This window comes from Pleurodeles waltl, chromosome 10 (genome assembly GCF_031143425.1).
Source record: "Pleurodeles waltl isolate 20211129_DDA chromosome 10, aPleWal1.hap1.20221129, whole genome shotgun sequence".
Taxonomy (NCBI): Eukaryota; Metazoa; Chordata; class Amphibia; order Caudata; family Salamandridae; genus Pleurodeles; species Pleurodeles waltl.
Genome location: NC_090449.1, coordinates 87129265 through 87150103, shown reverse-complemented (window position 1 = coordinate 87150103; position 20839 = coordinate 87129265).

Sequence of the window (20839 nt, the reverse complement as noted above, 5' to 3'; positions counted from 1 at the left end):
CTTTGTCAGGCCCCACTCCTCCTGCTATGAGAAAAAAGCAAGCATTGCCTCCAGTTCCTCAGCATGGCATGCCTACTTGTTTCCCCGACTGCCCAAGCATTTAACCAACCGGAGAGCCGGGCTCGCACCTAAGAGGGAGGAGACCTCTGCTAACCTGGCACCGCCGTCTTGTAGAGTCTGAGCGCAGCGCTGTGCCGAATCCCAGGGTACTCCTGAGGATCCGCTGCGATGGACCCCAGGGGCCTGAACATGTCCACAGTAGCTAGAATGCCCTATGAGGAATGTGAGGGTAAACCAGTCCCCAGGGGTGTGCACTGCAGTCTTGTGCTGCATTAGCGGGCAGCGCTGTGCTTCCTTGAGACAACATGCTCACCCGACTGCAGGGAGAGATAGCAGGAGTGGCAGCCTGTATGTATGTATGAGGCTTCAACTGCTTGAACTTTTCTTGTTGCAACTACCCCACAAAAGAGTACTAGAGTTGGGGTTTGTATGTACCTTACAGGAGGCATTATGATTCATGTTTTTGTAGGGACACGTGCTATTTTGTATGTGATTATGGTGAGTTTCATTTTTTTTTACTCTGATATATTCAGGATAACAAATAACATTTCAGCGTTTGCCTAACGTGCACAATGCCTATTGTGTATGGCATGCTTGGCCTGTTATGTTTATCTACAATGTAGATACTTATTTTTTTACTCAACCCTTTGTGGAGTCTCTTTTGTAATGTATTTATTGTGTCACTGGTGTGAGTGTGGTGTGCAAAAGCTTTACACCTGAACTCTGGGGATAAGTCTGACTGCTCTGTGCCAAGCTACTGAGAGTAAGTGCAGGATATCTTTGGTGTGTAATTTACTCACCCTGACTAGGAAGTTGGGTTCTGCCTGTCTGAGGTGCCTGCCCTAGCCAACAAGAAACCCCATTTCTAGCAGGCATGTAATGTGGAGTTCTGGCCATATTCTGCCAACCGCCGCGTGGCACAGGTTTTTGCTGTGCTGGACTAAACCTCAGCCCATTTTCAGGGTGGAAAATCATCAGATTCAAGTTTCGGAATAGACACACATCTTTGTGGTATCTTCCTATATAGCCTTGGCAAACTACAACTTGAAGCACTCTCTTCACAACCCTTGACCGAAATATATTGTTCCAGGGATCCCTGCACTTGTAGCAGAAATCTTCACAACTGTAATTTGAGTATAACTGTCAGGAATCACTTTTTAAGTGTCCGGCAGGCATACAAAAGTTACATTGAGTCATTAACATATATTTTACTTCCGTTTAGAAGGCTGGGAAGTTTTTCGTGATTATGAATGTTTTGCTGGTCTCACTCAAATATGACCCTATTATGCTACTGGGCACCTTTTACTCTATTCCTACTCCAAGCCATATATGCTAGCCATGTTAGAGCGAAGTCACTTTATGAAATATAGTAAATGAGGAAATCTGTAAAAAAATGCTATACGGCCATGTTGTTCTTAGTGGCGTGCTTGGACTAATACCATTTCATAACTGTGGTATTATGTTGTAAGTATAAAGGCCTCACAATGGATACATTAAAAGTAAGGCATCCACCAATGCAGTTGCCCTGGTCCTAAGCTTTTTACGCTATTCCCGTTTGACTTTCACATTATCAAAGGGGGCCAGGAGATGTATACCTTTTAAAATTGATTGAGAAGAAGTATGTGTCAATTATGAGATGCTTTATCAAATCTAACAACAAGATTCCCAAAATATCAGTGACAGTTGACCTGACAGTACTTCATGTGAATGGTCTCATCCTGAACACAGGTAAGGCAAACACTGTAAGGTTTCGTAAGTGTACTTGTGGATGGGCAGTGGAAGCCTCCAATATTTAATGAGTAAACAAGTAAATGTTGGAACAGATTAGTCCCTTACATGGTGACAGATATGTACCCTTGCCCTGAGTGCCCCAGCTGCAGTGTTATCTGGATCACTTCTAATCATTTTTGGTCATGAGTAAACATGATTCATGCATGTCTGCTATGACCTAGACCTGTCTCATGGATTGTGGTCTGCTTAGACCTGAAGGGGAACCTAGAGCCTTACCCTTTGAGGTGTAAGGCTACTGCCTTCACCTTGAGTTAAGTAGCGTGTGTGCAGTGGTGGCAGCATACCATGTCACAATCAGTAGTGTGAACAGGTTTGTGTGCTAAGGGCAGAAGAGTGGTGCCCCCTGGCCATTTCCAGTAAAGTTGTGCTGCTGTGTATTTAACTCAACCCTTGGTCTGCATTAGATTGTGTGCAGCACAAGGATGCACAGGTGTCTGAGAAATGTTACATTGCAGGAAAGGTATGTCACTTTGGAGATAGCATGTGATGTTGCATATATGTGACAGGATGTATGTGTGCTCTAGAAGAGGTACAATACATTGGAAACTTCACAGGTCTGACTGCATGCATGCACAGAAGTATGTATGAATTTGGGAAGGACACAATTCACAGAAGATACTTGGTTCCATTTTGGGAGACCCAGCCCTTGCTGATGGAGCAGGGAAAGGTGGAGGTTTTCCCAGACCGATTTGTAGATCACTTCCTTTTTTAGAGATGTTTGGGACACACATGGGAGGAAGGAAAGGCCAGGCTCTTTGGTGCACTTCAATTGAGTCTCTTTGATTCTAAAAGGCAGTCGCTGGTTGAATAAGCTTGAGCGCATCAGAGGAGGGTGATGAGGCTGATAAGAAAATCATAGCTAAGACCTTTTGGTAACTTTTTGAAGCACACATCTCTGAGGCTGAGATCAGTTGTGAACCTCTAATCACTTCTATGGAATGTGTTTGGGGCTATCCAAATTGGAGACTGTCCTTTGAGCAACCCCGAGAACACAAACTTCAAATGCCAAGACACTAAATCACAAATGTGACTGGAAATTTATTATAGAAAGGGGAGCTTGATACTCCCAAGCCATCAAAATGAAGCTGTGCATCAGAGTGGAGAGTGAGTCATGGTCACAGAGGGTGAGATTCTGGTCTGTTGATACCACCACAATGATCAGGATGTCGGCCTGTGTGCCGAAGTCTTTAAACCACTTGCTAGGTGGGGGTCACAGTGAAGAGTAAAAGTTCCTGCCATTGGTGCTGCACTGTGAGAGACGAAGGGCCATTTCCAAATACTGTGCCATGACACCAAGGGGCGTTCACCTTGTTTGTGCCACCCGCAACCCCGTATGCTAGGTTGGGGCTTGAATGAAGAGAGAGGGCAGTCACCCTGTATGTGATACATGGACCCTACCTGCATGTCAGGAGGCTGGGGCCTTGAAGGAGGAAGTGTGCTGCTGCTCTGACACCCTATACATTGACTAAGACACAACTTGCCGAGGCCTGTGGAGAGTAAGAGCACTGACCTCATCACCCCCATTCAGAAGCCAATGGCTTAATGCAAAATGATGGGGGACCACATCAGAATGTGAAGAGGGGCCCCTTAGATCCCACATATATTCATTGGCCTTGGGCTGAATGGGGAAAGATTGATGCATTGGGTGACCCTTAAAAGGTTGCCCCCCCCCCTGCACCACAGCATCAAAGGTCTTCCCCCAGACACCTACATCAAGGTCAAGGACAGCAGCTGCTGCAATTGCCACTTACCACTTTCTGGTCACCACTGGGTGGTCGAGGAGCACCTGGGAACTCTGAACCACTACTCTGCGAGAGTGGGTAAGACTGTTGAGTGGGACACCGAGCCCTGGACAATTGCTCTGAATTAATGTGCTGCAGTGTGGGGACTTTGGGATCTTACCAAAGAGTCCCGGAGGATTTCTGAGACTCAAACGCTTTAGGGGGGCCTAGCATAGATATTGTCACATGTGAATGGGGAATAACAATCAACCATAAAAGGGGATGTGGAACTGGAAAGCTGACCTGGATAATGCTAGTGGGCTTGCCTCAAGAAAGCTGTGCATATTGTTTGCAGTGTGTTCTATTGTATTTTGTGTTAGTAGATAAATACCTCTTTGTACATACAACCAAGCATTTGACTGGACAATCATTTATTGGGGTTGCTGGTTGTATTTTGAGTTGTGAGTCTGTGCTCACCTTACACCTAACTCCTCCCTGAGAAGTCTTGGACTGCTTGACATGCAGGAGTACTGGCCCCAGATGCTACCAGCTCATAGTCTGAGCCACCAGGTATGAGAAATAAAAGGCCTCAACCACCACACTTGGAGCCCAGTAATTCCTGCTAGCACCATGGTGCTCTGAATGGTGTTCTGACAACTACACATATCTTGGATGGGCATTTTGAAATACGGGCAAGCAAAGTAGAACCCAAGCAAGAGTTAACAAGATTGCCAGTTGAAAGGTAGGAGATCTTAGACATTTCTATATGAATCCCAGGATGCAAGTAATGACCAAGTGTATACAGGATTGTAACACAAGGTTTAAATGGGATTACCATTTATGGCAGTGAGAACTGGGTTGGCAGAAAGAAAGTGGCTGTACAGGAAATGCAGAACTATTTCCTGTGATGGATGTGGGAGTATAGAAGAGCTTCAGAACTCCTACTTTTCATCAAGAAATTGGGATGCTTAGCAGCTGCCTGCGTGCCACAGCTGCGCTATCAGGATTGCTGTTAAAGTGACAGTTAATCAGGAGAGTAACTAAATATAGAGAAGGATGTGGGCGAGTCGGCAAACCATACTGCTAGGGCGGAAATAAGCTGTTTTAAAGACGCTACTTGAGTCTTTATTAACATTTAGGTTGAGTGGTCTTACATCAAACAATTCTGCAGTAAAAACATTGATGTGGGAAGAGCCCAAAAGATACACACTAGACTACTAGGAGGAGGTGATGAAGTCAAGTCAGGGCCAGAGCGGGAACCCAAAGCAGCCCTGGCAACTTTGTCTGACCAGCCCATGTGTCGGGGGGGTTGCTCTGGATGAAACACTGCTGCTTTTGTTCTTTTGGTAATGGGGCCAATATTGCAGCACTGATGCAAAACTACCCCCCCCCCCAGAAACAAGGCAGGCCCCCCACCACTGAAAAAACGCCCTCCACCTTTCCCGCCCACCGGGAAAACACCTGATGCCCGCTATGGCCAGTCCGGCCCTGAGTCGAGTCTGTTTGGCATCATGATATTCACACACCTGAGCCAAACCTAGGAGTGTTTGACATGCATGGAGTCACCTGCGTGCAAGCATTACTCACACAAGACATATGATTCATATTGATGATCTGGGACACAGAACTGTGGCTGCAGCCTGGGCGGCAGAGAATACCTTGCTCCCTTTATACTGGACTCTGCATGCTATTGACATGCAAGAAAATAAGACTTAAAATATTGTCACTTTAACGAAATGGCCAGAAAGTTTGACGATGCATTAGTAGTTCTTTTAAAATGTATTGCCTCGTGAGGATATATTGAAAAACACATATTCTCTGGCACATAGCAAGGACACTACCATGGAGGAATATGACTGGTGACATTTCTGTGGTTGCAACTGGGTCAGTTCATGGTGGTGTTGGTTAATAGAGAAAGAAGGAGAGGATTTCATGAGTGAGATCTGAGTCCTGGACAATAACTAAGAGAGTAGGTATGCCAGGAACAGTAAGTATTGTTTTACTTCTTGCTTCATGATAGTTGTAGTTGGGTTTCTGTCAACTGCCTCTGTAATGTGTCATGTTGAGTTTATTGATGATAGCGGGATTGGGTGGAGTTGCAATAAGCTATAGTTATTAGAGACGATGGTTTTTATTTGTAAGTAATAAGTTTACTATTCTGTTTCGTAATAGTAAAAACTGGAGGAATATATTTACTGCACCTTTTGCCTCCATAACCTAATCAGTATTTTTACAGAACACATGGATCTCAGTGGAGAAAAACATATGTTTTTGTTACCCGACTCCGTGCTACTTTTTAGAGACCTCGAAAGGGTGAAAGGCTGAAAGAATGATGAATAATCCGAACCTGCAACCATGGTGCCTAACACTGAGCCCTGTTGGAGACGGAGGATGCCACTGAGTTACCAGAGCAGGACACCCAGTGGTGACACATTGACAGCAGGGCTATCAAGCCATGCTGTATAGCAGACCTGCTGACATTTCTCAAGATGGACCCTCATATTAAGGGCCTTTCAACAGAAATCACATGATCAATTTCACCAGTGCACTAAAAATTGTCTCCTTGAGTGGTAGATTTCTGGGCAGTGCTTAATTTGTGAAAAAACTGTAGTTCTAGGGCCTAAAGTATTTTTGGGGAGTTCACCGTATTTCACCCCGCACCGTCTCCTGTCACTACTGCCAAATGCCAGGGAAAACAGAACCTACGGACAATATTTTACAAAATTATATTAAATCGCCATTGAGGAATTCTGTTTAAAAAAAATAGGCACATAGCGCCGCCATGTGGTGGAAATATACATGTCAGTTTTTAGAAAAAAAAGATACCAGTGCCAAACACAGGCAAACACAGGCACAAAATAAGTACTGTTTCCGGGTCTTCCGGGACTACCATGATTCTAGGTGTGATCCGAAAAACGAAAAATACTGATGACAAGCAGTGGGGTGGGTGCACCCTAAATAGAACGCCCCTTAAAGACGATTTCATTTGCTTTTCCTCCATGCATTTGTTTTGCCTACACCAAAACCAGAGCCAGATTCACTGACTGGAAATCACTTTTCTGTGGCCTCTAAACAAGGGCGGGGAAACTAAGAGTTGGGAGGGCTGGAAGCTGCCATTTTTCGAGTATGCTGCATTTCCCATTAACTTTCGACAAGGCCCTATTGGACATCAGCAGCAGCTGGAAAGAAATGAACCCTTTGGAAAGTATACGTGAGTTATTGATAGGAGCCCTTGAGATTAAGACGAGACAATTATTTCTACTGTTTCTTGCAGAGCAATTTTTTATTTATTTTGCACAGTGATTTACACAACTCTAGCGGAATCAATGTTTTCTTATTCTTTTGTAGCATGGAAAGTAACACATAAATTGAATTGACTGACTGTCTGAATTTACGGTCAGATAAGAGCGTCTGGCCTGCCCAGTTCCCTGTCTTATCCTACAACAACAGGCCCTACTTATCGCGGCTCACCTTAATTTAAAAGAGTTACTGCTCCCCGGTGCCTGCCAGAGGCATTTGTATAGTTAGATAGTCTCTGGCTACACCACAGCAGACAGAAAGCAATTTAATGGCTTTAAATACTCTCTCATGAAGGTATATATCACTGAGTTAGCGCTGCAGTCCGCTCTCAAGCATCACTCCAGGACCCCAGAGGAGGTCTTAGCAACTATTTTAACAGACTTTGGGGCATATTTAAAAGCCCCTAGCACCATTCTAACACCACATTAGTATCATTTTTTTTTTACACTAATGTGGCGTTAGAAGGCCAAAAACGCTGTGTCATATTTGCAAAGTGTCACAATGCGTGCATGCCGCCACTTTGTAACCCTTTGCACTACATTATGCCTGCGGCAGGCATAATTTATGCAAAGGGGGCATTCCACCGTTAGGGGGGAACCAAACAAAATGGAGCAAAGAAATCGAACAGATTTTTTTCCGGCACTTTTAACGCCTGCTCAGAGCAGACGTTAAAAGGAGGCTTCCATTGATTACATTGGGCCTCTGGGTGCTTTGCAGGATTAGCCTAAAAATGTTTGACGCTAATCCTGCAAAGTGCCGGACTAGCGTAAAACATTCTGACGCTAGTCCCTTAACTACCGCCATGGTGTACTGTATTTTAAATACGGTGCACACATGGTGGCGTTAGGGGGCACTAAGGGGTGCAAGAAAAGTGGCGCTGCACACTTTTCTTAAATATGCCCCTTTATTCCTGATGTAGGCACTCCTGCAAAGTCACAATAGTGCTCAGGTTGCATTAACACAAAGTTTCAATGCTGTGCATCTTTCACTATAAACACCCCGCCCAAACCCCCACCCCCCAAACACACATTATACAAATTAGGCCCAGATTTACAAAGTCTGAGCAAAATCAGGCAAAGGGAAGCAAAGTGACACAAAGTCTTGCAAGGGTACTTACAAGGCAATTTGAGCTAGAAAGGTGTCTTTTCCTCAGTGCAAATTGCACTGCTTGGTGCTGCTTTGTGGTGCTCTGTGTCAAGTGGGTGTAACTTGGGTGTTACTTAGGTGACCTACACAAGCACTCATAGGTTTCTGAGCAAGGCTGAATCTGCAAAGACAGTCGGAAGGACCTTTGAGTAAAAAACGAACGTGTTCTTAAAGCAGGTGGGAAAATGAGAATTGGTTTAGCTTCTGCAAACATTCCAAGCCTTGCATATGTGAAATGTTTCAGAATTTTTTAAGCATATGATTTTGTACCAGAAAGGTATGCATCCAGTGCAAATCGTATGCTACATGCACACACACGTCTCTGCACCATGGTGTAAAGGTTGAGTGCTGGGCTATACAGCGTTTAAATTGTGCAGGCACAAGGGATAACTGCAGATGCAGGCAGTTTTCAATAAATATGACTATGTGCAACTTTCCCCACCTCTTTTGCAATGTAGCTCAGCAACTTTGACCCTAAGGCATAGGTTTACTAGAAAATGACAGAGCGCAGTGCTGTGCCCCATTTGACAGTTGCACGCTCCGTCATTTTCACAATGCAGGGGTTCGCTGTATTGAATAGAGTTCGGCGCACCCCTGTGTTTCCTCCTGCGCCAGCGCTAAATTTGTGCAAATCGCCTACGCAGCCACCCTTGCACCATGGTGCAAGGATGGCTGCATTGAGTGGGAGATTGCTTTTGTGCAGGAAGTGACACCTTCCTGCACAAAAACAATCTTAAATGGTGATTTACTCTTTCTATGAGTGCTGCACAAAGAGCAAATAACGAGGAGAAATGAAAGCATTTCCCCTCTTTGCACCACTTTAACGCCACCCCTTGGGTGCCGTTAGATTTTGGCGCTGCCTCAGGTTTACAAAATATCATAATATCTGAAACAGCGTCAAAAGGCAATGGGTGTTGCTGTGGCACGCCCACAGCAACACCCATTGCACGCCCCTTCCACACAAAGGGCTGCCTGTGAAGGGGCCGTTTTTACAAGGTGGCGTTAAGCCACAAAACATGGCTTAATGACTCCTTGTAAATATGGAGCAGGGAATTGCGCCACTGGCGTGTCAGAAAAAGTGAAGCTCCGGTGGTGATAGGGCCTTGTAAATCTGTCCCTAACTGCTTTGCATGTGCTAGCACCCAGAAGCTGATGGTGGCATTTTCAAGCCTCTTATTTTTCACAATAATCAATTAAAGGAGCTAGGGGAAGCACCTCTTGCTTGTCTTTTGGTCTTTTGGATCCCCGGCACTGTCCTTTCTTCCCCTCATCTCAAGAGTCATCAAGGCAGCAGCACGAGCACAAAGTAAAGAGAACTGTTAAATTTATGTAAATTCCTATTTTCTTACTTTACTCTTGGCCCATAGCGACAGGCAGTAACCTGTTGAAAGGCTATTGGTGGGATTATGGGTCAAACCTTGAGGAGAACAGGGTTCAAAGGGTTTATTATGTAACTGCTACTTTATAGAATCACCAACTCCAGGTTTTCTTAGTTCTTTCAATGTCCTTCAACTCCATCAATCATGATGTCATCTAGGACAGGCTCCAAATGTTTGTGTCTGCACACAGTCTCTCTGATGGTTCATCTCTTTGCTAAAGAATGGGGGGCTCAAGAAATGCTTATCCCACTTTTAAACACTGCCTAAAACTCTTATTTGCTGGAATCCCAAAGCTGTATCCTACCAACAGCTATTAGGTCTGGCTACAGACAATTTTAGATGTATGGAAAAACCTATTGTCACCACTGTATACCATACAATTCAGAAACATACACAGAAAGGGGCGTAGTCATTCCTTTTAAGACAGTTGGGCCCATATTTATACTTTTATAGCGCTGCATTTGCGTTATTTTTTCAACGCAAAAGCGGCACACACAAAATACAATTGTATTTTGTAAGTTTGCGCCGCTTTTGCATCGAAAAAATGACGCAAATGCGGCACAAAAAAAGTATAAATATGGACCTTTATTTTGTAAGTTTGTGCCGCTTTTGCATCGAAAAAATGACGCAAATGCTGCGCTAAAAAAAAGTATAAATATGGGGCTTGCTGTTTTGGGTAATCCCCTTTCAAGTATTGGCTGAATGGGCTGTTGGTCACATTTTAGGTTGACCCATTGCGTTTTCCGTTGAAAGTCTGAATAGGTGAGCAATCATTATGCGGTTCCTGCCAGGATGACAGGAGCTCACATTTCCCGATGTCCTTCCCTTGAGATATATACATTGATATTCGGCATTGCCTCTGTTGTCATAGGCTGACTCTCACTGCTGGTGGTTGGCGGCAATGTTTAATATCAGTGCATGTGCCATCCCACCTCCTTGAAACTGCTTCCAGAGCACAGAGCATCACTGAGGCTTATGGATGCAGAAGCAGCTCTGAGCTCAGGATGTTGCAGCCTTAGCTTGCTTTTTGTTTTTCTTTTAATGTTTCGCAGCTGTTCCTCGTTAGATCCAGCAGGGCCCACTAAGCTGCCAGCATCAGAAAACTTCCTCCTACACCGCACATGTTCCTAGTGAGCTCCCCTCGGAGGCCAGGAAACCCTCCTGCTTGACATGTTCAAGGATATGCCCATTGCATCGCTGCACACCCAGGCTACCCTTGCCTGCCCCACAGCACGCGGCGCGACTAATGAGGCCACAGCATGGGAGGAGCATGGGACTGCAAGTTATCAGTACACAGTGTCATTCATTTGCTCGTGGTCACATCCAAGGATGGATGTCATGTTTGGAGACTGCAGAGAAGGGCAGGCAGAGATGCGGAGGGGGGCCTTCTGCTTCCGCTTCAAAGCTGTGGGTGTTTGTGGACCTACCAACATCTTACCACATATGGAGCCTCTGCAGCAGTGACTTGGGCAGGACAGACTGTTCCCTCTTTCTTTGCTGCATTCTTGGACTTTAGTTTCCTTGTAAATATCGATGCCTCCTAAGTGACTACATTCATGTTGTTGCTAAAGCTTTAGGTACTGTCTTTGCCCCAGGGGAGAATTTCCTGGCCAAATACGTGACCCTGGCCAGTGTTTTGTGAGCCCACAAGGTCCCTGTCATTAGCAAGAAACTGAGGCCCTGATTATACTTTTGTTGCGAAGCATTTGCGTCATTTTCTGACGCAAAAGCGGTGCAAACTTACAAAATACAATTATATTTTGTAAGTTTGCGCCGCTTTTGCGCCAAAATATGACTCAAATGCAGTGCTAAAAAAGAATAAATCTGGCCCTGAGTGTGCTAGAGCGCCCCTCGGTGGTGATCGCCTGGTGCAGGTTTGCATTTAACCCTTGGTTATTAACTAAGCTTCTGAACGTGAGAAACAGGAAGTATAGACAGTTCTTAAAATGTATGCTTTTATGGGAGAGGGGTTCATTGTGTTCTAATCCAATTGTGTGAACCTTTATAGTTAAAATGATACATGGCACTTTATAATATTTTATTAAGTTGTGAAACATACGTTAAAATAGTTGGAATTTACTTTTGTAAATGTAGGTGAATCATGGACTTTTTACAATACAACCAGTAGATATCTGGGCAGGCTGCACTTCCCCCTTTTCTTTTGATTGCGATCAACTTTGCTTTATAGACCCTTTGGGGCATATTTAAGAAAAGTGGTGTTGCACCCAGTGCAGCGCCCCGTCCCTTGCGCCCCTTAGCACCCCTCTACTGCCCCCATGTGTGCACCGTATTTAAAATACAACGCACCATGACGCAGGATAGGAGGCAATAGCAGAACTTTTTTGATGCTATTGATGTACTCTGCAGGAGTAGCACCAAAATGTTGACGCTACTCCTGCAGAGTACATAGGGGCCCATTGTATTCAACGGCATGCCCCCTTTTAACGCCTGCTCTGAACAGATGTTAAAAGTGCTGAAAAAAATGATGCAAGGGAATCTCTTATAACTCTCCATTTGCATACATCATGCCTGACACAGCTAAAATGTAGCAACAAAGAGTTACAAAGTGGTGCAATGCATGTATCGCGCCTCTTTGTAAATATGGCGCAGTGTTTTTGGCCTTCTAACGCCACATTAACGTTAAAAAATGACACTAATGTGGCGTTAGCATGGTGCTGGGGGCTCTTACATATGCCCCTATATTTTTTAAGAATTTGTGTAGTTATGATGATGAGTGCTAGGGGGAGTACATTATATTCTGAGAAACCACAGAAAGTGATCTTAGCTAACCAAGGTGGCGAAAGTAATTCGACTATTCTGGGCCAAGGTGAGAGGTTTAGATTAACATTCAAGGCCAAAATATTTTTAGTACTTAGATGTGCTGTAAATTTAAATCCTGTAAAGTTCTCTAACATACGTTTATTGACAAGAAACGCTCACCGAATCGGGATAAATTAATGATCTAGTATAACAATGATGAACTAAGGTTTTAGGCAATGTAATAGTTTTTAATATTTCATTATGTTTACAAGTTGTATGTTTGTATTGCCTTCTAGGCACAATATCAAACAAGAAACTATCAATCAAGTCCTGTGCAAGTGTTTTGCACTCGAAGAGCTCAATATAGAGGCTGAGTGGATTATGACCGATTCCCAGATGCTCTGCTTGTATGGCAGTGTGTGAAAAGGAACATGGCACACTTCTGTGCTGAGAGCCCATGAATTTCATGCACATGTCTCTCTCTCTCTCTTTCTCTCTCTCTCTCCTTCACGCACTCACACGAGTGCACACACACTACTTCACGTAGCATCACACATCCTAACCAGCATACACCTTTACAACATCACACACTGACCTTATCGTAAACACTCACACCACAACAATACATGGCCACCCCAACTTCACAGACCAGGCACATTAAACATGCAGGGGCGTATTTACCGGAAAGTGGTGAGTCAGCTATTATGCACAACTTTTCTTGCCTCCTCCTGCACCCCCTAGCGTCACCATGGAAGCGCCGTATTTGCAATACGGTGCACCATGGTGCACGTTAGCACAATAACGTCAACATTTTTTATGCTATTGTCGGGCATTGGTCAACTAGCACCAAAAAAGATGGCGCTAGTCCAACAATGTGTGGGGAGGCCTATTGGAAAAAATGGGAGCACCACTTTAAGGCCTACCTTGGGCAGGTGTTAAAAATGACAGGAAAAATGGCATGGTGAAATCCTCCCACTGCATACATTATGCCTGGCGATGGCACAATTAGGCGTAAAGGGTTACAAAGTGGTGCAATGCTTGCAATGGGCAACTTCATAAATCTACTGTGGGTAAATGGGCTTCTTGATGCCGCCTTAGGGCAAAAGTAAAATGGCGCTGGAGTGGAGCAAGGAGGCGCTAAGGGCTTGTAAATATGCCCTGCACTGTGAATACATATAGGTCTGGCATTAAACAGATAATGCATACATTTGCACACACAAGTTTGCATATGTACGCACCTTAAAGACAAACCCATTATTATTACCTATACTTGTCTTCATCGTGTTTCTCTATTCATTTTTCAAGAACATTGTTAATGCAGTTAAACCATTCAGAACTCTGCACTTGACACACAGATCTCACTGAAGTAGAAAGGTCTTAACTTAAAAACAAATACAGAGTACTTTGAAAATAATTTCTCCTACTTTTCTTTCCCACAGGAGTTTGCAGCAGTGAATGCCTTGGTTCATTCACGGTTGTACTATGCCTACTGGATATGTACTGACGTCTTGAATGTATCCTGCCCTATCAGTCTATTGAGTGAGATGTTTACAAAGGCCTTCTATTAAAGGGAGTGCTAGGAAATGCATTCCAACCCTGGGGGCCCTCAGAGATTCTCTCCCAAAGTCTGGCCACCATTATGACATCCTCTACCTTGTAAATGATTATGGACTGGCAAGGACAGTCAGCGAATAGGTAATGCATTGGAATGCAGGACGGTAGAGCACTGATACTATATCTTGAGAATTTGAACGAACTACAAAACAACACTTACATTCCACTTTTCCTTATTATTCACAAATAATATCAGTGCTGAAAAAGAAAGTAGTATGTAAATCATTCTTAATGTCACTTTATTGAATGTTTTTTTTAGGTCTAACATTAGCCAAGAACTTTTGTTATTTAATAAAAAATGTATATATAACATACATACTTACAGGGCGATTCCGTCAGCCCTTTTTATCCATTGATCTGCTCGAGCACCATTCACATTTGTATCTCCCCACCAAATAATACATTACCTGTTGACTTACTTGACTTTGAGTGTCTGCGATTTGGTCTTGCAAAATGTGCACATCCATACGATAAGTACTTTCCTGCAGTGGCAAGCATTAATGGTGCAATGTGGTGTACTTTTACGTAAAAATATATACATTTTGGCTTTTAGAAAATGCTTGTTTTCACACAGTCTGAGCTGTGATACAAAAAGCGTACATAAACATAATAACCATTACAAATCCGTTAGGTCAGCAACCAACACCAAACCTGTTAGCTTTGCCAATTCCTGTTCTTTCTTGTTAACACAAAATATTAAGGGGCAGGTTTTCTTGTGCCCCATAGCTTCCCCCTACCACCACTATGTGCACCGTATTTAAAATACACCGCACCATGGCACAAGGTAGGGGTCAATAGCATAAAAATTTATGATGCTATTGATGTACTGTTAAATAATGGTGCGCCCCCTTTTAACGCCTGCTCTGAGGAGGTGGTAAAAATGCTGCAAAGAAATCTTTTAGATATCTTTGCCCCATTTTTTCGCCCCCTCTTAAAGGGAAAACACCCCCCTTGGATACATTATGCCTGGCACAGGCATAATGTGGTGCAAGGGGTTGGAAAGTGGCACATTGCATGCATTGAGCTACTTTGCAAATCAAGCCCTACGATTTTGGCCTTGTGTGGTCACATTAGCGTAAAAAAAATGATGCTAATGTGGCACGAGGAGGCGCTAGGCCCTCTTAAATCTGGGCCTAAGTGGATTAATAATATTTGATGCATCTAGACCCCCCATCTTTTTCTGATCAGATGCACAGATTTAAATCCCATTCTAGAAAGTTTGTGGAGGGGTGTAACATCTTTTGAAATGCTTTGAATTGGATATCTATATTTCTGATGTATCAATCTGCTCTCTCATGAAGCTTCTTCTGGATTTCTCGTGTGAGATTGCTCAAAATATGATTTCAGGAAGCTGACCCATGGCGTGAGGTCAACCATCCTCGAGTTCTCACTGGACTAACCCATGTGCACAAACAACAGCTCCATTTACATGTACTCCACAACCTCCTGGTAAATCTGCATCTTTTTCCATGCTATCCGGCACAGAAATGACAACCCTATTAGGGAATATAACAAACTTGCAAAACTTGCAAGATGTTATTCTTAGTGCCCAATAATTGTTGGTCTGTCCACCCAGAAAGAAGTATGTGCTCCAGCTGACCCTGTGTTTTAGTCAGATTTGTGGCTTCAGTTTGGGGAGGGTGAGTGTATTTGCAAACTGACTGGGGTTTGACCAGGCAGGGCTGACAATTGACCTGGTGAACTTTACAGTGGCTAGAAATTCAAGAATACATTTGTTGTGGTAGCCCTGGGCAGAAACACATCATGTGAATTTGCTGTCACAACAGTTGACACTCAGAATAGACATAAAATCTGCAGTAAAATTAGAAAATGGTTACACATGCAGGAGTGCATTTTCTACTTCCCTCCTATAATGGAGAATAAAACATTACCTGCAGGAGCAGAGCAGCACCAAAAGCAAGACATTCAGGAAGCATTCTACTGTATAACTCTTTCTCTGACTATGGTTGTGTTCTAGCAGATAAAGGGTGCTGTATTCGGGGAATTGATAACTGTCACCTTTTCAGTAGTCATTAGGGTGAAAATGTGATTTCTGTAGTGTTCATTCAGCGGATAAGCATTTGTTCACTGATTGGCTAAGCAAATGTAAGTGCAAAGCTTCCTGAAGTGTTGAAAACTGCCCAGAGATGGTGTAAATAGCTCCAGCACTGATGCCCTTTATGTAAGGTATCTATTCCTTTTTATATAAACAATACAACAATCCAGTTCTTTAAATGTGCTCTAATTTACAGCTGGCAAACAAATTGACATGTAACACGAACTGGTGACGAACCAGCTGTTTTCTCAATTAGGCATGCATAAAAAATGGTACAAAAACATTCTCACTATGGTTTGCATCAGTGCACCTTGTGGCGATTGTTAGGCGCTTCTAATATCTGTTTCTTTTGAAAGAAGACAAACGAATTGGAATCTTAAAAGTTAGTAACGTTTGCAGTTAGAAAAAAATCTTAAACAAATGTTTCCTTTTAATTTATAAGCATTTAGGGGCATATTTACAAGAAAGTGGCGCATTAGCTCAGATGCGTCACTTTTCCTGTGTCGCCCTGCATCTCCCTAATGTCACCATGGTAGCGCTGTATTTACTATACAGCTCATCATGGCGCATGTTAGCACAATAGCATCATTATTTATGATGGAATTATGGCACTTTGCTGGATTCATGCCATAAATTATGATTCTAATCCAACAAAGCACATGGAGGCCATAGGTTATTATTGGAGCACCAGTTTAACGCCTGCCCTGAGCAGGCATGAAAATGACAGAAAAATGGCACAGTGAAATCTTGCAAATTTCACTGCACCATTTGTGGGGTCTCCCTGCGTGGGATCATCCCACAAGGGATTACAAAGTGGTGCAATGCATGCATTTTGTAAATATGGCGCAATGTGGGCCCTCCTTACTGCCCCCTTAGCGTAAAAACAAATGACACTAGGGAGGTTCCAGGAGGCACAAGGGGCTTGTAAATATGCCCCTTAGAATTCAGATTACTATCAGGGCACCACAGAGTGGGTGACAAACAACTGGCAATACACAAATACAAAAACAGACAGACTGCATTCACCAAATAAATGGTTATTGTAATTCTTCATGTTTTTCCCTTTCTTTCTTTGACCTGAGTGTGAGAAGGGAAATTTATAGGAAATCAAAGAGATCTGAGAACATATGAAGATTGAAGAGTCTTTGCAATACCTCTCCCAGGGGATAACATTGTCCAATAACTCTACTATCAAATGCACAATTCTACCTAACTACATAAAAACAATGTGTACGGCTGTATATCCTCCCCAGACAGTGTTTATACATTCTTTTTTTACTTTGGACTGGTTTATGCATACACCCTCGCACCACCACCTTTTGATGCTTTAAGTAAAGCTCTACTATGTTCCAAAGCTGCACCTCTTTTTGGGCACTGTCTGTGATCATTGTGTGTCACTGCATTACAGTTCCAAAGTTACTACCATTTAATCTAGAGATTGTAGCGCTCCATTGTCTGTAGAGCCCACGTGGCCAATGGTGAAGAAGAGACTCCATCATCCATAATCTCAGCATCATTTGGCCGCCAGAGAGCTGAGAGACAATTCTTCAAGTTGCCTTTCCAAGAAACATAGCTAGTTCGATTGTTCCATCAGTGAGTTTATATCGAGGTAGGCATTTTAAATGAGTTGTCAATTTCAGGGCATCATAGTCTACAAGATTAAGTTGTCACTATGGTGGAAATCTCTCTGTAAAATGCAAATAAAAACATTGACTTGTTTACGTTCAAAGATCAACAGTAGAGTTTGAGTCACGGGGCAAACTTTTAAAACATGGAGTTCCGCATGGCCCTCCAACTCATCAGCCTTTCCCTATACTTAAATAAAATAGACTCAATGTTTTATACACTTACTACCTCCCTCTGAACTGCTTTCCCTCCTTCAATAAATGATTTATTGAAAAGGAACACCCAGCCTATCACTCTTCACCACCACCCTAGGTAGACACCAAAAAAGGTTAAACCTACATAACTGGTACAATGTCATGTCTCCACCTCTATCCAGAATGCCCTGCCTCCACCTGAAATTGTTTTCAAACACCTGAATTGTGACATTGTGCCACCTGGGATCACCTCCCACTTAGCTTTACCATCCTCTTCCTCTCTAAGCGACATCTATTTCGCTCTCAGTAAGAATGAGGCAAGAAGGCGGGGAACATGCAGGGCTCTGTGAAAGGCTGTCAGCATGCATAGTGCCAGTGCTGACAAGAGGCTGACACAGATGCTGCCACCATGTAAATACCTTAGTGAAGAGACAGTAAGCAGAGAAGAAAATCTTTATTAAGCTTCTTACACCGTTACAGGGTTCCCGTCAGCCGGAATCAACTGTAGAATCTTCATATGATAATTCGGGATGGAATGTTCCAAGGGAGGAAACGGAAAAGGAAAACTGGACGAGACCAAGGGAGGGTAATCACAACAGCCTGCCGCAGGTCTGCAACCTGTCGCAGTTCGCTGGAGAGGCAGAGTTGGTGACCACAGAGTATCACAGGAATTTGCCTCCTACCATGGCTCATGGAGACCAGAGGACATGAGGGAGGGTGGAAAAGGTGATGGACTATGAACCATTAGTCTATTGATTCCTCGGGGGACTAGGTGGCTCAGTTTTCATGAAAGCATCAGCTTCAAAACCAGTTTTTTCAGTCCTCTGATGTAAAAGCTGTGATTTTTTTTTCTCTGCTCATAATTTAGAGGAGTCAATAACTGGCTTTCAGATGATGCTAATGGCCTCCAATGGAAGCCAAATAGAGCACCCCAGTTAGTGCAGGTGTGCTAAAAATAATATCTGGCCTTCAATTTTGAGATCTATATTTTATTGTATACAGTATCTGGAGGACACTGCTTGTGGGAAATGTTTCAGTAGGATTTAGGTACCGCTACACATCTTGGGTACTTGCATTGCAAGTTATTGAAGGTTCTTATAAAACATACACATCATGGAGGTGATTTTCACGTTTCCTCCCAGTAATTCCATGTGACGTCATTCACCAGGACTACATCTTATGTGACGCCACTTCCTGTGCTGCATTTAGGGTCAGCTTCCCTTTAGTTGCTTTTACTGTGGTGAATTGAGATCAAAAGACTGGGGTGAACCGCACTGTCAGATCCTCCGATATCATAGGAGTCCCAAGGGCATGTGATGCCACGTTGCTACTCTGGTGATCTTAGTGACATTATGGCATTAAGGAATACCGCCGCAGCAGTAACAGATGCCTGCACTGGGGTAGCAGAGAGATGCTATAAGACAGAGGCTCTGAAAGCCGCAAGGTGGGTATCTGCTCAACCTGCGCCGAATATTTTTCTCATTTGCTTCCTGTGTGAGACTGTTGTTTGGTCTTTTTTTTCTCATTCCCATTTCCAACACTTAATTAAGCAAATACATTTGCAATTTCTGTCCTAAAACAAACCTCTAATGAATACACTGAAAATACATTCGAAGTAACTAGGAAGGCTATTAGTAAAATCATAAAAACAGATTTTCAACACAGCAACACAGCTTTTTTTTCAATGTTAATAATGTAATGAAGACGATACTCGGGAAAATAAAGTGTATTGCAGAACCAAAATGAAGCTCTGCGTTTCAGCAAAGGTCCTCGTGCCCCTGTGTATGAAGGTAAAACTTGTACATAATGTATGACTGCTTTGTGTATAAAATAGCTTTCGAAATCACCTTTTATAACAGTCAATACATGGTCAAGTCAATAAATTAGACAGTGCATACAGCCTTATAGAAGCATTCGTATCTACAACATAGCTAAAACAGCACCCTGCCTTGTATCGGTAAAACTTCAAATTGCTTTTATAAAATAAGGACAAAATATTCTTTATGGTTTTAAGACCAGGCTAGGGTTCATTTACTCACATCCAGAAGAGTTACTGCTAAGCTCACTTACGTTCACCTCACAATAAATGTGCATTTGTATATGTTTTTAAATTACAATATAACAGCATATTTAACACAAGTACTCTATACAAAGGAAAGACATTAGATACATCTTTTTTCCTATGAAACTATCAGGTGCATTCACCACTTTGTAAATGTGGGCGCTACAGATTTCTAATTTTTGCAAAATCTGTCCTAACGTCAAATGTAAGAATGCACATCATGCAAGTTCTTTTCAAAATCTTTCAACAGATTCATGGGCCCAGATTGATGCGAAAGTGGCTCAGCGTGGTGCTGTGCCAAAAATAGCAGCACCATGCTGTGCCACTTTTGAAATGCAGGGGTGCGCCGTGGTTAGAGGAATACGACGCACCCCCTGCATTTCCCCCTGTGCTAGCGCTGAATTAAGCTGCCTGGTGCCAACGCAGGCATTGAACAGTAGTGCAACACTGTCTGTGTTGAGTGGATAGATTGTTTATGTGCAGGAAGGCATAAAAGCATTCCTCCTCGTGTTGCCATGCTAATGCCACCCCTGGGGTGATGTTAGTTTTTGGTGCTGCCTCAGGTTTACGACAACTTGTAAATCTGAGGCTGTGTCAAGAGCAATGGGTGTTGCGATGGAACGCCCACAGCAACACCCATTGCACGCCCCAATGATGCAGAAAACTGCGTCTCAGGGGCCCATATTTACAAGGAGGAGTAACGCCACAAAAAGTGAAGTTACACCTCCCTGTAAATAAGGAGCAGTGCTTACCGACACCAGTGGCGCTAAGGGCTCTTAAATATGCCCCTTGGCCTTATGTATAGCCGCTGCCCTGGCTCTATTGGGTTACTCCAGAAAAGAGTCAGATCTTTCAAAGGCTGCGGCCTCATTTTTCCCATTATGGTATGTGCCAAATTTCAGCAAAATTTATTAGGAAGGCTCCCCAAACAGATATGAAAAGGAATTGTAGATCTTTGCTCAATCGCATACCACCTTAAAACTCCTGTCTGGATTTTAATAACTGTCTATCTTTTTTTAAATTCATGATTTTCTCTGAGCTTAGCCCAGGCCGCTCCCTGTATTTACCTGGGCGATTACGTGAAACATAACTGATGGGAAGATCAGGTCTTAATTGGCGTGTTTGTGCAG